The 23573-nt window shown below is 36.6% G+C and overlaps 1 protein-coding gene and 1 pseudogene across 8 annotated transcripts in view; one reads left to right on the top strand and one right to left on the bottom strand.

Moving 5' to 3' along the window:
• The window catches only part of Dock3 (dedicator of cytokinesis 3), a 680226-nt gene that overhangs the window by 175826 nt on the left and 480827 nt on the right, over nucleotides 1-23573 (top strand). The gene's annotated exons all lie outside the window — the stretch shown is intronic.
• On the bottom strand, nucleotides 1624-22351 carry LOC124084453 (serine/threonine-protein kinase 17A-like; annotated as a pseudogene).

Raw genomic sequence — 23573 nt, 5'->3', positions numbered from 1 at the left:
ACTGCTGCAAGTTCAAATGGGAAGTTTTGGTGTCAGTGCTTTAGCTCCAATCAGGCCTTTGGGACTTTGTTGGGTGATGTCTGCTCTGGAGAGATTAGATCAACACACCCCTAAGGGTGGGCAGATGCCGATTTTAGGGACAGCCCCAAAAGTCTACTAGTAGTGTTGAGGAGCCAACCCCCCATAGAACTTGCACATTATGCTGTGCACGAATGTGACAGTCTTAAACTCAATCCCCGAGTGAAATCCCTATGTGTAATCATGCCCACCTGCTCAGTTTCCTGGCCCTTTCAGATGGTCATGTGAGCTGTATTCTTAAAGGGAAAGTGAGATACATTCCTTCCATAACTCTGACTGAAATTCTCCTGGTTACAATCCTCTGTGCCTCTTTCAGTCATGTTCTGCTGTGTATACCAAAAGTCACTTAGTAGGTACTTGTTGGGATAGTATGACCATATTTGCTATAATCTGCTTGATCCTACATCTACAAGGTCTATTGTGGTCTCCTCCAGATGGCTCCCCTCTTTAGCTCACCTCTTGCCAATTGAGAAACAGAGCACTTTTCAAACGCTGGCTTGCTGTGCATCCTCAGGTTCAACTCTGTTCAGACTGTTTTTCTGTTCTTTGTTTTTTTCATGCCAAATTTGTCCATTGTTTCTCTTTCCACTTGTGTTCTCTCTCCCTTCTGTAGTGAACCAGTGCTGCTGCCACCAGCTTGGCTCTAAAGTACCCTTTCTTGTGCATTTAATAATGCACCTGAATTTCTGGGAATTTGTAAGAGTCTTTTGACTGTCAGATATTTAATTTCAGTGAATTTCCCCCCCTTTCACTCACCCCACCTCACTGAGAAGCAGTACTTCTTATGTTGCTTCAATTCTGAACCGCAAAGCATTTGGAAATGCAGCTTTCCTTTAATCTTCCATCTTTGATTTCCTCTTTTGGTGGAGTCTTTATGGTCTTCTAAGTCTTTAGGGTCTTTAATGGAATCATATCTGCAAACAGGGATAAATGGAATTATTAATTTCCTGTTTGTGGCACTCTTCTTCTTCTTGCATGACTGCTCCAGATAAAATTTTAAGTATTCTGTTAAGAGTGTTAAGAGTGCCTGTGTCTGTTTCTTAATTTTAGAGGTAATATTTTCAGTTTTTTTCCCATTCACTGTGCTATTGGCACTGGGTTTGTCATAGATAACTTTTAATATATTAAGGTATTATACCTCTATACCTAGTTTCTTCAGGACTTTTATCATAAAAGGGATGTTGAATTTTTTGCATTACTTTTTCTGACTTTTTAAAGATGATATATTATTTTTATCTTTGATTTTATTCATGTGGGGTTTATTGATTTGTATATGTTGAATTGGCTTTGTAGCATTGGGATGAAACCAACTTGATTGTAGTATATGATATTTTTTAATTTTGGCACTTTTACTTGGAGTTTTAAAGAAAAGTGAATACAAACATCATTATTCACAAGTTCTCATTGTAGAGCAACAGGATGTATAATTAAAAGGTGCAAACATCTCCCTTCTTAAAAATAATCTCTATGTCCAGGTTGGCAACATCTACAACTCTGGCTTGATTGATCTAACAAAATTATTTAACAAAATTATTTTTGCTTATATCAGTGATACTTTGATATCCACTTCTAGTACATGTAGCATTTGGCCAGAGGACCATAAATAATAATAATGTTTTCAATGTGGAAATCTTAAAAGTTTAAAAGGGAAATACTGCTCAGTAAATAAATTCTCCTGGAATTTCTTGTAGCAAAGTTTCCTCAAATTTAAATCATTTGGAGATGACCTTTGGCTCCATTTTCTCTTTTTCAGACTGTCTGCATTGCCCTAAAGTATACATAGCAACTACAATTAACTCCTCTGTCACAAGCAATTCCTTGGTTTCTGGTTTCTCAGTATCTGACTTAATTTCAGGCACAGAATTACCTTCTTGGAGGGCATTTGCTTCTCCTAATGACTCTTTCATCCTAAAAAAAGGATCTTGAATACTGCTCTATTGACAACCATGGGTGTTTGAGTCATTCTTCAGCAGTGGCTCCATCTTCTAGTTTATTAACTAAAAGTCTTTTGATGAAGTCAATAGCGGATTCAGACACATCATCAAATTCTTCCTCAGAATAGCTTAAAATTCGTCTGTGAGATGTTCAAGATTGTTTCCTGTTTATTATCATCTAAGAAAGGTGATATTCCTGTAAGCATGACATAGGTCAACACTCCAATGCTACAAATATCTGTTGTCATGCTGATAGGATCATAATTAAGGATTTCAAGGAGCCACATATTCAGGAGTACCCATAATTTCTTGGAGCTCTTCACTGTTCTTCATTATTCTTGAAAGGCCTAAATCAACTATCTTAATGTCACCCAATGGAGATTTATTTGTCAGCAGAATATTCTGAGGCTCAGGCACAGAGCAACGGAGTAAGGTGACATGGACTGAGACCTTAGAAACTGTGTACCTCAAATAAACTTTTCCTCCTCCAAGTTGTTCTTGTCAGGTCTTATAGTCGTGGAGATAAAAAGCCAGCTAACACAAAATGTTCAGTGCAGATGCAATTTTTTTCCCCAAATACTTTCACTCTATGGTTGGCTAAATCCGTGAATAAAAAACCCATAGATACAGAGAATAGACTGTACTCTTTATAATGCAAGTCTGGTTATGATGCTGTAGGTCATTGCTATCACCAACAGACATCACAGTCTCAAACAGGGTGGGGATTAGGAAGTATATGGTGGTCAAGGTGGTTCATATCCTTGGACTAATTTTTACCCAAGGGAAAATTGACTAAGATAATTTCACACAAAAAGATAAGCAATTGTGAACTAGAATATAAAAATCATTTAAAAAGTTTTAAAGGGAGATCCGGGCTGGCTGATCCGCGCGGCGCGCCCCGTGGCTACAGATGGCAGGGCACCACCGAGAAGCGACCAACAAGCAGGGAGAAACGTTGCTGCGGATTCTGTGGAATCCTGCCGGCTGAGCCCCCACTGAGCCCCGGGCTGAGTTCGGGATTTCAGACGGGGAAGGAAGCCGTACGGTTCTAACCCCCACAACGGAAACTCCACCAAGGAAACCAGTGGCCACCATCTTGGAGAGCTGAAGTAACCACCACCACTCTCCGACGGATTGCAACAATAAAATAGCCAACTGTGTGACCGGAGATCCGGGCTGACTGATCCGCGCGGCCCGCCCCGCGGCTACAGACAGCGGGGAACCACCAAGAAGCGACCAGCAAGCAGGGAGAAAGGATCTTTGAGAGCTGAAGTAACCACTGCCACTCTCCAACAGATTGCAACAATGAAACAGGTGTGTGTTACGCAGCTCATCTCCCATACAGCGGGGAATTCGCATAAAATCTTTCCTAGGCTTTCTGGGGGAGGCATTATCAGAGCGAGCCTGCATAAAGACTCGGGGAAAACTAGAGACACCTGACTTTCAACTCCCCCTCCCATCGGCGGTGAAAACGAAACCTGTCTAGCCAGCACTGGGGGAGGGGCAAGCGGAAAAAATCAAAACAATAGAGTGCTGGGGTTCCCAATAGACACCCTCCACACCCAACAAACGGCAGGCCCAGAGTACAGTTTGAACTGCCGAGAGGCATCACTCAGGGGAAATCTGGTCTAGCAGGAGAAACCAGGACTAGCAGGAGAAACCAGGGGACTAGAGGCTAGGCCCTCGCAACTGGGCAGCTGGAGACAGCACGCCCACCGGCGACAGTCCACCCGCTGCCTGCGTGACTGGGTGGCTAGAGATCGCCCACCGGCTGGCAACAGCCGGCTCGCTGCCTGCGCTACTGGGCGGCTGGAGACCGCCCGCCCGCCTGCCGGCGACCGATCGCCCGCTGGCTGCCCGAGTGACTGGGCGGCTAGAGATTGCCCGCCCGCCGGCGACAGCCCACCCGCTGACTGCGCGACTGGGCGGCTGGAGACCGCCCGCCCGCCAGTGACCAGGAGCTGAAACCAACCAGAGACAGTCCAGTCCCACCCCCCCCATTCGGACACAAGGAGCCTGGGGCCAGCCATAGCAGAGAGGTGACGTCACTGGAGCTAGACCGTCGGAATTCCTTCCCAGGGGAATCCACTTTAGCAGGCATAGTCTACCAAAACAAAGGAGAGACAACAGAGATATATAAAACCAAAACAAATCTATACAAGAGAGCAGAAACACAGCAATCAAATAGAGCTGGAAAGTAACGTGAACATCATGAACAAACAAGGGAAAAAAGGAGTACAAACAATGCAGGACAACTTAATTCTACAGGAGGACCTAGAAGCATCAGAAAAGGGATAGGGAAAGAACTCAAGGCATACCTAACTCAGATGGAAAAGAATATTAGAGAAGACATGAGACAGCAAGTCCAAGCAATAAAAGTATATTTTGAAAATGAATTAAACAAATTCAAATGGCAAAGAACGAGCTTTACCAGGAGATAGAGATCTTAAAAAAAATCAAACAGTAATCCTAGAAATGCAGGAAACTATAAACCAAATTAAAAACTCAAACGAGAATATTACAAATAGACTAGATGAAGTAGAAGTCAGAACATTAGATAATGAAGACAAAGTTTATCAACTTGAAAAGAATATAGTCAACACAGAAAAGATGCTTAAATCCCACGAGCAATCTATTCAAGAGATATGGGATGTCATAAAAAAACCAAATTTGAGAGTCATCGGGATAGAAGAAGGCATAGAGATTCAAACTAAAGGAATGGACAACATATTAAAGGAAATAATTCTAGAAAACTTCCCAGAGATGAAAGATGGAATGGATTGCCAAATCCTGGAAGCCTACAGGACCCCAAACATTCAAAACCATAATAGACCAACTCCAAGACATATAATTATGAAGATAGCCAACATACAGAACAAGGAGAGAATATTAAAAGCTACGAGAGAAAGGAGGCAGATTACATTCAGGGGTAAACCAATTAGGTTAATGACTGATTTTTCATCACAGACTTTGAAAGCGAGAAGATCCTGGAACAATGTATTTCAAACACTGAAAAATAATGGATTCCAACCAAGAATATTGTATCCAGCAAAATTAAGCTTCAGATTTGACAATGAAATTAAAATCTTTCACGATAAACAAAAGCTGAAAGAATTCACAGCCAGAAAACTAGCACTGCAAAGCATTTTGAGCAAAATACTACAAGAAGAGGAATTGAAAAATAGTGCCCAAAACTAACAGCAGGAGGTTTCTCAGTAAAGGGGGAGGAAAATAACCAAAAAGTAAAAACTAGCCAAACTAAAATAAATAAATAAATAAACATGACTGGAAGTACAAATCATATTTCAATTGTAACCTTAAATGTTAATGGCCTAAACTCACCAATCAATAGACATAGGCAAGTAACCTGGATCAAAAAAACAAATCCAACAATATGCTGCCTTCAGGAGACTCATATGACAGGAAAAGACATACACAGGCTGAAAGTAAAAGGTTGGGAAAAATCATACCACTCACATGGCCCTCGGAAGCAAGCAGGAGTGGCCATACTCATATCGAATAAAATCAACTTCAAACCTAAGTTAATCAAAAGGGATAAAGAAGGACACTATATACTGTTAAAAGGAACCATCCACCAACAAGACATAACAATTTTCAATTTGTATGCACCAAACAATGGAGCTGCAACGTTCATAAAACAAACTCTCCTCAAGTTCAAGCGTCAAATAGATCACAACACAATAATTATGGGTGACTTCAACACACCGCTCTTGCCATTAGACAGATCCTCTAGACAAAAACTCAATAAAGAAACTATAGAACTCAACAGCACAATCAATAACCTAGACTTAACCGACATATATAGAATATATCAACCATCATCAAGTGGATACACGTTCTTCTCAGCAGCACATGGATCCTACTCAAAGATAGACCATATATTATGCCATAGGGCAACTCTTATTAAATATAAAGGCGTGGAGATAATACCATGCACCGTATCTGATCATAATGGAATGAAACTGGAAATCAATGATAAAAGAAGGAAGGAAAAATCCTACATCACATGGAAAATGAACAATATGTTACTGAATGATCAATGGGTTATAGAAGATATAAAGGAGGAGATAAAAAAAATTCTTACAGACAAATGACAATACAGACACAACATACCGGAATCTGTGGGACACAATGAAAGCAGTTTTAAGAGGGAAATTCATTTCTTGGAGTTCTTTCCTCAAAAAAAAAAAAGAAAAAACCAACAAATAAATGAACTCACACTACACCTCAAAAACCTAGAGAAGGAAGAGCAAAACAACAGCAAATGTAGTAGAAGACAAGAAATAATTAAAATTAGAGCAGAAATCAACGAAATTGAAACAAAAAAACATTGAAAAAATTGATAAAACTAAAAGTTGGTTGTTTGAAAAAATAAATAAGATCGACAGGCCCTTAGCCATGGTAACGAAGAGAAGAAGAGAGAGAACTCAAATTACTAACATACGGGATGATAAAGGCAATATCACAACAGACACTACAGAAATACAAAAGATAATTAGAAAGTATTTTGAAACCCTATATTCCAATAAAATAGAAGATAGTGAAAATATTGATAAATTTCTTAAGTCATACGATCTGCCCAGATTGAGTCAGGAAGACACACACAATTTAAACAGAAAATAACAAAGGAAGAAATAGAAGAAGCCATCAAAAGACTACCAACCAAAAAAGCCCTGGACAGGATGGGTATACAGAAGAATTCTACAAAACCTTCAAAGAAGAATTAATACCAGTACTTTTCAAGCTAATTCAAGAAATAGAAAAAGAAGGAGCTCTTCCAAATTCATTCTATGAGGCCAACATCACCCTGATCCCGAAACCAGACAAAGACACTTCAAAGAAAGAAAACTACAGACCAATATCTCTAATGAACTTGGATGCAAAAATTCTCAATAAAATCCTGGCGAATCGAATACAAAAGCATATCAAAAAAATTGTGCACCATGATCAAGTAGGATTCATCCCTGGGATGCAAGGCTGGTTCAATATACGGAAATCAATAAATGCTATTCACCACATCAATAGACTTAAAGACAAGAACCATATGATCATCTAGATAGATGCAGAAAAAACATTCGACAAAGTACAGCATCCCTTTATGTTCAAAACACTAGAAAAACTAGGGATAACAGGAACTTACCTCAACATTATAAAAGCTATATATGCTAAACCTCAGGCTAGCATCATCCTAAATGGAGAAAAACTGAAGGCATTCCCTCTAAAATCTGGAACAAGACAGGGATGCCCTCTATCACCACTTCTATTCAATTTAGTTCTTGAAATACTAGCCAGAGCAATTAGACAGACAAAAAAATTAAAGGCATAAAAATAGGAAAAGAAGAACTTAAATTATCGCTATTTGCGGATGACATGATAATATATTTAACAGACCCAAAAGGGTCTACAAAGAAACTGCTACAGTTAATAAATGAATTCAGCAAAGTGGCAGGATATAAAAGCAACACGCATAAATCAAAGGCATTCCTATATATCAGCAACAAAACTTCTGAAATGGAAATGAGGAAAACCACTCCATTCACAATATCCTCCAAAAAAAAAAGATACTTGGGAATCAACCTAACAAAAGAGGTGAAAAATTTATATAATGAAAACTACAGAACCCTAAAGAGAGAGATAGAAGATCTTAGAAGATGGAGAAATGTACCCTGTTCATGGATAGGCAGAACTAACATCATCAAAATGGTGATATTACCCAAAGTTCTCTACAGGTTTAATGCGATGCCAATCAAAATCCCAACGGCATTTCTTGTAGAAATAGATGTAGCAATCATGAAATTCATATGGAAAAACAAAAGACCCAGAATAGCAAAAGCAATTCTAAGCAGGAAGTGTGAATCTGGAGGTATAGCGATACCAGAGTTCAAACTGTACTACAAAGCAATAGTAACAAAAACAGCGTGGTACTGGTACCAAAACAGGCAGGTGGACCAATGGTACAGAACAGAGGACACAGAAACCAATCCACAAAATTACAACTTTCTTATATTTGATAAAGGGGCTAAAAAGATGCAATGGAGGAAGGATAGCATCTTCAACAAATGGTGCTGGGAAAATTGGAAATCCATATGCAACAAAATGAAACTGAATCCCTTTCTCTCGCCATGCACAAAAGTTAACACAAAATGGATCAAGGAGCTAGATACCAAATCAGAGACACTGTGTCTGATAGAAGAAAAAGTTGGCTACGATCTACATACTGTGGGGTCAGGCTCTAAATTCCTTAATAGGACACCCATAGCCCAAGAGTTAATAACAAGAATCAACAAATGGGACTTACTTAAACTGAAAAGTTTTTTCTCAGCAAGAGAAACAATAAGAGAGGTAAATAGAGAGCCTACATCCTGGGAACAAATTTTTACCCCTCACACATCAGATAGAGCCCTAATATCCAGAATATACAAAGAACTCAAAAAATTAAACAATAAGATAACAAATAACCCAATCAACAAATGGGCCAAGGACCTGAACAGACACTTCACAGAGGAGGACATACAATCAATCAACAAGTACATGAAAAAATGCTCACCATCTCTAGCAGTCAGAGAAATGCAAATCAAAACCACCCTAAGATACCATCTCACTCCAGTAAGATTAGCAGCCATTCTGAAGTCAAACAACAATAAGTGTTGGCAAGAATGTGGGGAAAAGGGTACACTTGTACACTGCTTGTGGGACTGCAAATTCGTGAGGCCAATTTGGAAAGCAGTATGGAGATTCCTGGGAAAGCTGGGAATGGATCCACCATTTGACCCAGCTATTGCCCTTCTCGGACTATTCCCTGAGGATCTTAAAAGAGCGTGCTACAGGGATACTGCAACATCAATGATCATAGCGGCACAATTCACAATAGCTAGACTGTGGAACCAACCTAGATGCCCTTCAATAGATGAATGGATAAAAAAACTGTGGCATCTATACACAATGGAGTATTACGCAGCACTAAAAAATGACAAAATCATAGAATTTGCAGGGAAATGGATGGCATTAGAGCAGATTATGCTAAGCGAAACTAGCCAATCCTTAAAAAACAAATGCCAAATGTCTTCTTTGATATAAAGAGAGCAACTGAGAACAGAACAGGGAGGAAGAGCATGAGGAAAAGATTAACATTAAACAAAGACGAGTGGGGGAAGAGAAAGGGAGAGAGAAGGGAAAGCGTATGGAAATGGTAGGAGACCCTCAATGTTACACAAAATTACATATAAGAGGTTGTGAGGGGAAAGGGGGGGGGAAACAAGGGAGAGAATTGAACAACAGCATATGAGGTAGAGAGGGAAGATGCGAGGAGAGGGGAGGGGCGATAGTAGGGTATAGGAAAGGCAGCAGAATACAACAGTCACTAATATGCCATTATGTAAAAATGTGAGTGTGTAACCGATGTGATTCTGCAATTCGTATATGGGGTAAAAATGGGAGTTCATAACCCAATTGAGTCAAATGTATGAAAGATGATATATCATGAGCTTTGTAATGTTTTGAACAACCAATAACAGAAAAGAAAAAAAAATTTACAGTATTTCAGTTTCACTGTTCAAGATGAATATTAAAAAATCAAGCATTTATTCAGTCTGTCATTAATATGAAACACATTGATATGAAGTGTCACTGAATTCTTCTCTCCTATTAAATTTCATCAGTTCAAAGAAAATAAATAAAAAATAAAAAGTTTTAAAAAATTTTGTTTTCATTTCAGAAAGTCTGTACTTCCTGTCTTCTGACATTAAGGACATTTCCATAGATGAACTGAGAAGCATGGATACTGACAAATTCTATAAACCTTGCTCAGCATTTAGTATTTATGATTTGGCTCCTGCGACTTTTCCAGGATCAATCTCTTGTCATTTGTCAAAAGCACTCTGTGTTCCAAGTCAAACTGGCCATAATCCTTCAAATCTAGATGAACTACATCATGAGTATGTAAAAAGTGGACACTTTCTAAAATCTGTCTCATGAGTCTTTGAACATCTTTTTCTTTAAAAGCTCTTCTCTGTCTGCATCACATTGGTTAAAAATTTTACCTCCAATAATATATTCCAGAACCAAGATAATTTCTGATGGAGTTCCATAAACTTCATGTAAATTAATGACCCAAGGATTGTCCTGTGCTAGTTCAAGTACGATAGTCTCATGAATTATTTCCACCAGACAGTCTTGTCGTTTTCTTTTTTTTTCTCATGAACTGCAAGTTCTTTTCTAGAATCTTTCTTTATACATTTCCTCACCAAGGCAGACTTACTCCTGCCCAGTTCCTGGCCAGGGCTGAACTTACTCCTGCCCAGCTTCTGGCCAGAGCTGTGCGCACAGCAGCGTGGATCTCCAACTCCATTGTGACTCCGACTTGCAGGCTGGAGGGTGGAGCCTGAGATGTCAGCCAAGCAGGAGCCACCACTGCCAGGCTTCTCTAGAGGGATCCTGAAGTTCTTCCTTTCCTGCTACTCAGCTCTCTCCTCATAGCTGGCGGGTAATGGGATCACCTCCAGTTGACCCGCTCTACCTGATGCAGACAGCTTCACCTGCCGCTGACACCTTCACCTGGCACTGGACCCTGCCCCTCTCGAAGGACTTGCCCACCACACAGACTGGTGTATGATATTTAAAAAAAATATTTTTTTAAATTGTAGATGGAAATAACTTACTTTATTTTTATGTCGTGCTGACAATTGAACACAGTGCATCACATGTGCTAAGTTACAGCCTCAGCCCGTGTATGGTCTATTTTAATGGGTTGTTGAGTTCAGTTTGAAATTATTTTGAGTAAAATTGCAGCTTTGTTCATTAATGATATAAATGTATAGTTTCATTTCTTTCTTTTTGTTAGGTTTTGGTAGCAGTGTAATATTGGCATTGTAGAATGTGGAAGGCTTTCTTCCTTTCCTGTTTCATGGAGTAATTTGAGGAATGTAGCTGCTGTTATTATTATAATTTGGTACTGGGGATTGAACTCGGGGGCACTCGACCAACGAAACACATCCCAAACCCTATTTTGTATTTTATTTAGAGTCAGGGTCTCACTGAGTCACCATTGCTAAGGTTGGCTTTGAACTCGTGATCCTCCTGAACTGGGATTACAGGTGTGTGCCACCATGCCCAGCATAGCTATTATTTTTTCAAAGTTTAATAAAATTAATCAGAGAGTCTGTCTGGCCCAGAACTTTTTGTTTGGATACTTTTAACTAGGGTTTTTTTTTTTTTTTTTTTTTGTCACCATGGTCCAGTTTAGTAGGTCATATGTATCTGGAAAATTGTCCATTTTTTTCTAGATTTTTTAATTTGCTGGAATATAATTTTTCAAGTTAGTCCATAATGATCCTCTGAATTCCAGTGGTATCTGTTGTTATATTTCCTTCCCCCTCTCTTATTTATAGTAAATCAGTTCTTTCCTCTCTTTATCTTTTTGGTCAATTTAGTTAAGGATCTTGTTTATCTTTTCAAAGAAACAACTTTCTTTTTCATTGATCCTTTGTATTTAGTTTTCTATTGTTTCTACTCTGATGTTTATTCTTTCAACTAATTTTATTTTTTGTAGTAGATGAAGACACTACCTTGTTTTTTTTTTTTTTTTTTTTTTTTTGGTACCAAGGACTGAATTCATGGACACTCGCCACCACCCCAGGCTTTATTTGATTTTTATGTGATGCTGAGGATCGAACCCACTGCCTCACATGTGTTAGGCAAGTGTTCTACCAACTGAACTATAACCCTAGCCCTAAACTAATTTTAGGTTTGCTTTATTCTTGTCCCCCCCCCAATACCTTGATACACACACACACACACACACACACACACACATATCTCATTAGGTTATTTATTTGAGATCTCAATTTTTTGTGATATATAGGTAGCCATTGCTATACACTTCTATCTTAGGAGTAATTGTGGTGCAGCCTACAGTTTCTGGTATGTTGTGTTTCCATTTCCATTTGATTTTAGGAATTTTAAAATTTCTCCCCTTGTTTCATTAATGACCAACTCTCTGTTCAAGTGTATCGTTTAAATCTCCATGCATTTGTATAGTTTCTGCAGTTTTTCTTGTTATTGATTTCTAATTTCATTTTGTTATGGTCTGATATGATGTAAGAAGTTATTTTAGGGTTTTCGATATCTTAAGGCTTGCTTTGTGGCCTAAAATATGATCTTATTTTGGAAAATAACTGATAAAAGAATATGCACTCTACCATCATTGGATGGAAGATTCTATTGTTATCTGTTAGGTCCATTTGATCTCTAGTGTAATTTGTCTCACATCTTTTTTTGTTAATTTTTTAAAATTTTATTATCCTGGACTATCTTTTGGTGAGAATGAGGTATTGAACTCACCCATTTGTTGTATTGGAGTCTGCTTCTCTCTTTATATCTTTATTTTACAAAACTGGGTTCACCGATATTTGGTGCCTATGTGTTTACAATTTTTATATCACCTTAATGGAGCATTCCTTTTAACAATATGTGGTGACCTTCTTTGCTCTTCAGGCTGATTTTTGGTTTCAAGTCTATTTTGTTCAATATAAATAATATATTCCTCCTTGCTTTCAGAGTCCACTTGTTTGAAATATTATTTTTAATCCTACTTTCATTCTGTATAAGTTTTTGTCAGTGAGGTGAGTTTCTCATAGGGAGTAGAATGTTGGGTATTGTTTTTAAATTCATTTAGCTAGTGTGCATCTTTTAATTGGATAATTGAGACAATTTATTTTCATAGTTATTGAAAGGTATGTACTAATTCCTGTCATTGATTTCTTTTTGTTTTCTGGACAGTTTAATAATCTATGTTCATTTCTTATTTATTTTAGAGGTTTGATGGTTTACTATGTTAATGATTGATTCTTCCCTACTTACTATCGTTTGTATATTTACTTCTCTGGTGAGAGCTATTGTTTACTTTGCTTTTGTGATTGTGTTTATGTTGCTTCTGCTTCAGTGTGTAAAATTCCTTTAAATATCTTTTTTGATGATGGTTTCATGATTATGAATTATTTATTCTTATATTATCTTGAAGTACCTTTATTTTCTCATTTGATTCTGAAGGATAATTTGCTGAATATAATAATATAGGTTGCAATTATTTTCTTTTAGGGCTTAAATATGTTTCATGTCTCCCTGGCTTTTAGAGTTTTTGCTGAGAAATCTGCTTTTATTCTGATAGGGATGCCCTCTCTCACCACTTCTATTCAATTTAGTCCTTGAAATACTAGCCAGAGCAATTAGACAGACAAAAGAAATTAAAGGCATAAAAATAGGAAAAGAAGAACTTAAATTATCACTATATGCGGATGATATGATAATATATCTAACAGACCCAAAAGGGTCTACAAAGAAACTACTAGAGCTAATAAGTGAATTTAGCAAAGTGGCAGGATATAAAATCAACACGCATAAATCAAAGGCATTCCTGTATATCAGCGACAAATCTTCTGAAATGGAAATGAGGACAACCACCCCATTCACAATATCCTCAAAAAAAATAAAATACTTGGGAATCAACCTAACAAAAGATGTGAAAGATTTATACAATGAAAACTACAGAACCCTAAAGAGAGAAATAGAAGAAGACCTTAGAAGATGGAAAAATATACCCTGTTCATGGATAGGAAGTTAACATCATCAAAATGGTGATATTACCCAAAGTTCTCTATAGGTTTAATGCAATGCCAATCAAAATCCCAACGACATTTCTTGTAGAAATAGATGTAGCAATCATGAAATTCATATGGTAAAACAAAAGACCCAGAATAGCAAAAACAATTCTAAGCAGGAAGTGTGAATCAGGCGGTATAGCGATACCAGATTTCAAACTGTACTACAGAGCAATAGTAACAAAAACAGCATGGTACCGGTACCAAAACAGGCGGTTGGACCAATGGTACAGAATAGAGGACACCGAGACCAATCCACAAAATTACAACTTTCTTATATTTGATAAAGGGGCTAAAAGCATGCAATGGAGGAAGGATAGCATCTTCAACAAATGGTGCTGGGAAAACTGGAAATCCATATGCAACAAAATGAAACTGAATCCCTTTCTCTCGCCATGCACAAAAGTTAACTCAAAATGGATCAAAGAGCTTGATATCAAATCAGAGACTCTGTGTCTGATAGAAGAAAAAGTTGGCTCTGATCTACATATTGTGGGGTCAGGCTCCAAATTCCTTAATAGGACACCCATAGCACAAGAGTTAATAACTAGAATCAACAAATGGGACTTACTCAAACTAAAAAGTTTTTTCTCAGCAAGAGAAACAATAATAGAGGTAAATATGGAGCCTACATCCTAGGAACAAATTTTACTCCTCACACTTCAGATAGAGCCCTAATATCCAGAGTATATAAAGAACTCAAAAAATTAAACAATAAGATAACAAATAACCCAATCAACAAATGGGCCAAAGACCTGAACAGACACTTCTCAGAGGATGACATACAGTGAATCAACAAGTACATGAAAAAATGCTCACCATCTCTAGCAGTCAGAGAAATGCAAATCAAAACCACCCTAAGATACCATCTCACTCCAGTAAGATTGGCAGCCATTATGAAGTCAAACAACAATAAGTGCTGGAGAGGATGTGGGGAAAAGGGTACTCTTGTACATTGCTGGTGGGACTGCAAATTGGGGCGGCCAATTTGGAATGCGGTATGGAGATTTCTGGGAAAGCTGGGAACGGAACTACCATTTGACCCAGCTATTGCCCTTCTCGGACTATTCCCTGAAGACCTTAAAAGAGCGTGCTACAGGGATACTGCCACATCGATGTTCATAGCAGCACAATTCACAATAGCTAGACTGTGGAACCAACCCAGATGCCCTTCAATAGACGAATGGATAAAAAAAATGTGGCATTTATACACAATGGAGTATTACGCAGCACTAAAAAATGACAAAATCATAGAATTTGCAGGGAAATGGATGGCTTTAGAGCAGATTATGCTAAGTGAAGCTAGCCAGTCCCTAAAAACAAATGCCAAATGTCTTCTTTGATATAATGAGTGCAACTAAGAGCTGAGAGGGAGGAAGAGCAGGAGGAAAAGATCAACTTTAAACAGAGACATGAGGTGGGAGGGAAAGGGAGAGAAAAGGGAAATTGCATGGATATGGAAGGAGAACCCTCATTGTTATACAAAATTACATATAAGAGGTTGTGAGGGGGAAGCGAAAAAAAAAAAAACAAGGGGAAGAATTAAATTACAACAGATGTGGTAGAGAGAGAAGATGGGAGGGGAGGGGAGGGGGGATAGTAGAGGATAGGAAAGGTAGCAGAATACAACAGTTAGTAATATGGCATTATGAAAAATGTGGATGTGTAATCGATGTGATTCTGCAATCTGTATTTGGGGTAAAAATGTGAGCTCATAACCCTCTTGAATCGAATGTATGAAATATGATATGTCTAGAGTTTTGTAATGTTTTGAATAACCAATAAAAGTAAAGAAAAAAAGAATTTTAAATCATTAAATGTTACTTATCTTAAATAAAATGTATTGTCTTAGGTTGAAAAAAAAAAGACTTTTATGGAAGAACTAATACCAATACTCTTCAACTTGTCAGGAAATAGAAAAAGAGAGAGCACTTCTAAACTCATTCTGGGAGGCCAATATCACCCTGAAACCAAAACCAGGCAAAGACACATCAAAGAAAGAAAACTTGAGTTCAATATCTCTAATGAACATAGGTACAAAAATTCTAAATGAAATTCTGATAAATTGAATACAAAACATATCAAAAAGAGTGCACCACAATCAAGTGGAGTTCATCCTAGGCATGCAAGGTTGGCTCAACACATGGAAATGAAAAAATGTAATTTATTACATCAATAGATATAGAAAAAGCATTTGAGAAAATACAGCACCCATTCATGTTCAAAATACTAGAAAAACTAGGGATAACAGGAACATACCTCAATATCGTAAAAGCTATCTATGCTAAGCCTGAAGTCAACATCATTCTAAATGGAGAAAAATTGAAAGTATGCCCTCCAAAAACAGGAGCATGTCGGGGAAGACCTCTTTCACCACTGTATTTAACATAGTTCTTGAAACACTAGCCGGAAGAATTAGACAGATAAAAGAAATTAAAGGGATATGGATAGGAAAAGAATAAGTTAGCACTATGTGCCAATGATCTGATTCTATATTTAGTATATTTGGAATTTCTCTTCAGAAGTTAAGCATCCTTAGAATTGCAGAATATTGTGGGCTGAATTGTAGAAAGTAAGTGAATTAGAAGAAAAATCTGTGACATGAATTTTTCTAATATTTGGAAATATTTTGTCTTTAGAAAGAAAAATCTTGTTTTTATAATTCTAGAGACTCTATATAAATGTAAAGAGTTTTTAAGATGTTTTATGGAATATGTTGTTGAGTCCTCTCCCAGTTAGAATGGCAGCTATTAACAATGCGAACAACAATAAGTGTTGACAAGGATGTGGAGAAAAAGGCACACTCATGTCATGACACACTACTAAACCATTCAGAGTCACTCCAGGTGAACTTGGCTGGCATGAAATAATCACACAGAGAGAAATACCTTTTTTTTTTTTTTGAGTTCTGTGATGGCTCCTCTGACCCACATCCCCCAAAAGGAGGCAAGGCAGGCAAGAAAGAGAGCATGCCTTGAACCTGGGTTTTACTAGGGGAGGCTGTTTCGTGGAATATTCTATCCCTAAAAGGGCAAAGGTTGAGTATAAACTCAACCCCAGCGGGTGTGACACCTACTCCTGGAGCCATGCCTTGGTATCCGAGCTGGGGTAGCACCCAAGCTGGGATACAATAATTGTTCAGAACCCTGGTGCATCACTACTTAAAGGCATCTGCATCCAGGGCAGCTTCCAACATATCCCCTCTTTCTTAATATAAATAAAGGCAACTGGTGAATTATATCTTTCAGTCACTGGAATCTTTATCCAAGTTTTTCATGATTTACTATTGAAACACAAAAGGAATTAGTAGAAAACATATCATTTCAATAACATACTATAGAGAATGTTTCAACATTCTTAGCATCAAAGTCATTCAATTAACTTTGAATGATCCAGATTATTATAAGTACTCTGCTAAACACTCACCAGAAGATTCTTAATCTTTCCCCAATTTTATTGGAAAGCATTCTGTTTGGTCATAGTAACAGAGACATCTTTATTTGGCATGGCTGATTCGCATTATTCATTATAGTGGCTTCTAGAGCATTTTAACTTAGTTTGAATCCTTCTATCAGCACTGATCTGACTATGAAGGATCTTGGGAGTAATTTAAGTCAAATTATTAAGAAAACCCATATGTTTTAAGTTTTAATTTATAGCCACAATGGCTGTATTGTAGGAACAGTGAATAATTTTTTAAGTGTCACTTCTTGGATCATGAGATCAAGAACTTGCCTAGGTTTGGTTAATTGGCATGCACCTGTTTCACGGCCTGATTGTTAACTTCAGCATGCTAGCTGGCAGTAGGACAAAGGAACATTGATGAAAGATCAATGTCCTTTTTCTCTACTATAACTAGTGATACAATTAGGCAAGTTGTACCTTTTATAGGTTACAGGATATTTAACCATGCTTTCTCTCAAGTCTCACATTTAAGAAGTCTTTTAGGTCTGTCAATAATGTAAATATTCTGAAGGCAGAAGTCAAACATCAAAACATCCTTTTGGGTGTCATCTCACTGAGAATTAAGTTTCTAGGAGTTACAGCATCCTCATGTAATTGTAGACCAACCTAAAATATATACACTATTTCTGGACACCTTATGTTGTACTGGCAAGACACATGAACATTCCGTTTGCTTAGAGAAGTTGTCAATTTCTATTGTAGTATGATTAGAGCAATAATACATTGGTGGATATTTTATGTTAATAACTGGTCTGTATAGGAAAGTTATATTTCAACAGTCTTTCTCTTTTGACAATTGTCCAGATATATAGTCTTAATTTCTAAGGATCAGCAGAATTGGCTGGTTAAGGTTTCTCATATGCTATATTTTTCTCAAAAGATACTGCCAGCCTGTTTACCATAGGACGAACATATAGATACAAATGACCATTACAGTCATTACAATTAATGTAGTTTCATGGGTGGACTTTCCAGTCCAAACTGCAAGGCACATTAAAGGTAGACCTGAAAAATGGGTTAATAGAAGTTTGTTCATAACTTTTACTTACCTGACAAGCTCATGAAGCTGCATGGCTATAAACTCTGCAGTTGGGAGATTTACCTTCCTGTGTCAGGGTTTTCAACCTTTCTATGATGACCAGTTTAAACTCTTATCTTTGAAATTTGATTTAGCTTACTAAATCATGTTCAGCAGCAGTAAGACTCTCAGTATCTCAATTAAGAAAAATTTTAAAAAGATTTTATAAGAGCTATTATGTGCCTATAGGGTCCTGTCCCCCCCCCCTTTTATTTAATAAAATTGAGCACAGGCTTGGCATAAGTCATAGTATCACTAGTTTTTAAGTTATAGACAATAGTACAAGTATTTAAATAGTAAAAAAGATTTATTATAAAACTTGACAAAGGCCATCTACTAGTTATGTCAAGTTTAATATTAATGAATTGAAAGGGACCATGTTAAATAGAAACATAGAAACCATGTTAAATACAAGTTATTATTTGTATTACTTGATTTTGACTTTAACAGAATTACCCAATAATTAAAAATAAGTTGTACATGAAAATTTATATTTTGAAATTAGTTTTATATTAACTTAAATAATTAACTCAATTTTTGATGAGGCTAGAGACAGAGCTTTTAAATTAGGAATGGTGGTCTTTACTAGGGGCATGAAAAAAATATCGACATCTATTCAAAATAGGAAGTACACATGTTAAATAAACCTAGAGAAGATATTTTGTTTTTTACTGGTAAGAATAATGAAATAGAAAAATGAATAATTTTTCATCTAGCAATCTATGAAAAATGGTCATCATTGTTATAATGCTCATTGTTGACCCAAGTGTGGAGAATTAGTATCTCAAACATCAGTGGGTAAGAACAAGTCAACAGTATTGTTTAAGATGGCATTTTGAGGGCTGGGGTTGTGGCTCAGAGGAAAATCGCTTGCCTAGCATGTGTGATTCATGTGGGTTCAATCCTCAGCACCACTTAAAAACTAAATAAAGGTATTGGGTCCATATACAACTAAAGAATAAATGTTTTTTTTTTTTAAAAAGATGGCATTTTGAGGGATCCATGTCAAAATAATCCTCTCATATAAAGAAACAGTTGCATGAATATCCTTAATTACTTAATGTAGCAAAATTAGCTCTAATAATTATGTATAATTTATGACTTTACTAATTTCAAAAACATCAATGTATGTAGGGCATTACCTCATGTTATTAAAGTTGAGAAAATGTCTATCTTGTTAAATTTCTTATTGAAATAAGCCATCGGCTGTTGAGCTGATTTATTTATGTCTGTCTAATATTTTAGGGACAACTATTTCTAGAGTCTTTCTTCTCAGTGATAAAGTATTGACAGGAGCTCGATGTAAAGCCCTGTTTTAATGTTTACAGGCTTTCAAAGCTTTTTTATAGCTTAGAAGAGGAGTAAAATTTTTACCCAGGTAGCTTATTTTTCGTGGGCCTAGGATTTGCATTTTAATCTCTTTCTGTCTGTATGTTTTTTATTTCTTTTATTTGATCTCTGTATAAATGTGGGGTAACAGCTAAATTTGATTAGGATCATGCCAATTTTTGTAATCCTTTGAAATTGGGTGGCCCTCTATAAATTCAAATTTATAAATTGTATAAAGTCCTTTGGGGCTTTCTATGGAAATAGTAGGATTTTTAAAAAAGTCTTACTAAAATTATTTTTTAGGCATTTTGTTTACCTGATGGATATCTGTTTTGGGGGGTTGTCTGTGTTCCATACAAACTGTCAGGCTTGTTTTTATTTTGTGTTACTGGGATATGGTTAAGATAAATCTCCTTTAAAACTGTTTTTAAACAGCCATCTATTTTAAAGGTTAGTTAAGCAATAGCATAATATTTCTCTAAATAAGGTGAGACATCTGGTATAAATTTTGAAATAATACATGAATTTGGATTTTTTGAAAAATCTCCCTGAATCTGTTTTGGTCTATATTAAGTTTGAGAGGTTCCCTTTGATCTTTCTTTGTAGTAGGTAATTTTTTAAGGCCTTCTTTGATGATAGTAGTTGAGGCTAGATATGAAAATGAGATACTTTTTATTGATTATTGTAATTTCCCAGTATATAGACTAGTTGATCCATCCTATTAATTTAAAAAGAACCCTCAATCTCTGAGAGAAGGTCTCAAAATATCTCTATATCTCAGAATATTGTCCTTTAAATCAGTGTCTCTTAATTGTCTTTTAGAAAATATGATTAAGGTTACTTCCCAGTGTAGGGAGTAGTATATAAATCTTACCATATTTTTTATGGATAATAGGTCTAGTCAGAGAACTTATATAATACAAATGAATTTTCAACAAAGTTTGCAACTTTTATTGTTCAAAACTAATGTACAACTTTAATTTGGAGAACACCAATCCTAATAAAATGTTCTCCCAAAGGCCATAAACATCTAATGATGTCTTTGAATTAATCAATTTTAGCCTCTAAGGAGAATTGTCAAAATTGGAATTTAAGTCAGCATTTTAAAATATTTATTGTTTAATGAAGGATGTGGATTTATTCACCAAAATCAATCCTTGTCTTAAACATCAAGATTCACTAGGCAAATAAAGACTTTACTTAATGGAAATAAACTTAACTTTATAACAGGTCTTTATAATGTAAAAATATGGACAAAATCTTGGTTCATATTAGTATAATAAAATAAGGGGGAAAAGTCTGAAATATCCTAGAATTAATCAGTTCAAATTACTATACTCAGTCTAGTTATACATAAATCTGTTTTTTAAATTGTTTTAACTTTCTATATCATCTGTCTAGATAATGAGTTAAGGATTTCCTTATTTAGCAAAATTCCTTAGTCATTCTAATCTAGAATATAAATACCTTGTTTTACCCAAAAATGATTACTTTCTTCTTCTTAGGACCTCAAATGTGTTCTTCCTCTCTCTGGAAGTATCTTCTTCTCCTTTTATAATTTTTTTTGTTATACTTTGGAACAATTTCTGTAAACCTTAGAATCTAAACAAATTATTGTACCTTTATAAGAAGAAATATCTCAATGAAAATATAGTTAAAGCCCTTAGACATCTTTGCTGACAGAATCATATTTGTTTATCATCTTACAAAAGTTTGTACAATAATTTGAGAATTGGAGATTACTTGATGGTTTCTCTTGAAGGAAATTTTTTTATAGTAAAATATATTTCTTTTAGATTTTTCTAATTATAAAAGCAGACCATCAGATAAATGTATATGTAGATTATGTGTATGTTTTCTGTTTAAGGAAAATGATTAATAACAGATAGATACATATTAACTAAATGAATAGACATTTCAATTATCTTATGAAAAGAGTATGGATTAAATACCTGGAAAAATATGCATCAAGTATAGTTTATAATTATGTCAACCTAATGAAACCATGTGGTTCTTAAAATATTTGGATCCGTTCCAACTTACTTTTAACTATGTGGACCCTTAATGTAGTTCAAATAAGATCCCAGTGAATACATTTATTTATTTTTTTGTATTTATATAGTTAGAAATGAAAATAAGGATTTTTTGATCATCATGGGAACATCATGAGAAAATTTTCTCAGGTTGCTGGCTTTTGTTCCTTCTATGAGCAAAATGCATCCTCATAATCTCCAAAAATAAACTCTAATAATTTGTATATTATGTCTGTAATTTTTCTTAATAATATAGCTTTAAAGAATTTCTAAGGGAACCTGTTGATGGATAAAAATCAGATTATTTAGCTTTGAGAACATGGTTAGAATTAGGGCAGCAACATAGAAGCCTGTGAAATTAGATTTTGCCTGAAACAGATAGCTTTTTTTAGTACCTACAGGTGGGCATTCTTAAAAATGCAGGCTCTATGTAGCTTTGGTAGTAGATCTGTGTGAAGCAGGAAGTACAGGTTAGTGGCTGGAAGGTGGAACTAGAAGCCCTTTCTGAGTGACAGTGGAAGGACCAATGGGAAGCCCATGAAAATGCAAAGGGCAGGATTAGGAAGGGCTAGGCCTTGCCAGGCTCTGCGGTTACCATGGTGATGGAACAGCTTGGAGCTGTTGGTTGTGGTCGGTGCCACAAGCTGCCTGGTTCCCATTGTCCTGGGCTAACTGTCCCTGAGCTTCAGTTGCACTCCATTGAATTTGTCCACATTCCCCACCCCAGGCAGGAACCAAGGAATGGGCAGTGGCTCGCATTGTCTCTGCAACCTGCTTCAGTGTTAGCAGTCTCGCAATTAATGGACCATTTCCCTATATCTTCCCCTCAAAGTGTGTGTTCTGTCTTTTGTATTTTCCCTTCGCAGCTTGTGGGCTCTTTAAAAGTGAGTTTTAATGGCAGATGCCAGCGTTATTATCAGATCTTAAGGCAGTCTGCGTTTGGCACCCAGGCCAGGTTGTTTTAAGGGCCAAAAGCATTGTTGGCAGTGGGTCTAGCTACAGACCCCTTTGGGAGCCAAGGCTAGAGTCTTGTATCCTTCAGTGGATGATTTACAGCTATTTTGACCTTGGTAGGACAAGAATACAGTGAAGAGACTCAATGTAAATTGTTTGAGCACCTCTAGAAAACAGCAAAAACCCCTGAAATTTGCCTCTCTAGAAGTAGAAAATCCCCAGCATCAAGTTTCAACATGAAATTTTTTTTTCTTCTCACTCTCCAAACATTGATTTCTAGCATATAAATTCCAAAAAATTCTTTTTCTAATATTTCAAAATATAAAAATTTACAAAAACAATCACAAAAAATCTACAAATGTGCTTTTCCCATTGGAGAGAACCAAGCTTAGCAACATATCCCATTAATCACCTTTATAATTCTTTACAGTTATTTATGGTCTATAGAATTGTAAAAATAATTTTTTATCTTTCTAAAGATGAAAAAGCCCAGATATTATTAGTTTAACGTCACAAATTTTTCTTCTGTCTATTTCACTTATTTTCTTCAGTGCAGCCCACAGTACTCTTGAAATCCTAAGCATGCTTAACTTCTGGAGAGAAATTCCAAACCTACTAAATTTCTAAGGTTCACCCTGGAGTCTCCACATGGGTCACCATTTGTTGCGACACACAACTAAATCAGTCAGTCACTCCAGGTGAACTGGGCTGGCACAAAATAAACACATAGAGACAGAGAAATACCTTTGGGTTTTGTGACAGCTCCTCTGACCCAGCCCTCACAAAGGAAGCAAGGCAGGCAAGAAAGAGAGCATGCCTCAAACCTAGGTTTTATTGGGTAGGCTGTTCCATGGAATAGTCTATCCCCAAAAGAGCAAAGGGGTAGGATTACAAAGGAACAGATGAGTATAACTCAACTCTAGCAGGTGATGCCTACTTCTGGAGCCATGCCTTGTTATCTGAACTGAGTTAATGCCCAAGTTACTGTGCAATAATTGTTCAGAACTTAAAGGTGTCTGCATCCAAG

Source organism: Marmota monax, unplaced genomic scaffold, assembly GCF_021218885.2.
Source record: "Marmota monax isolate L192 unplaced genomic scaffold, Marmota_monax_Labrador192_F-V1.1 WCK01_AAM20220418_F8-fsc00022, whole genome shotgun sequence".
Lineage (NCBI taxonomy): Eukaryota > Metazoa > Chordata > Mammalia > Rodentia > Sciuridae > Marmota > Marmota monax.
The sequence above is the reverse complement of the archived record's forward strand: the minus strand, read 5'-3'. Positions and strand labels throughout refer to the sequence as shown.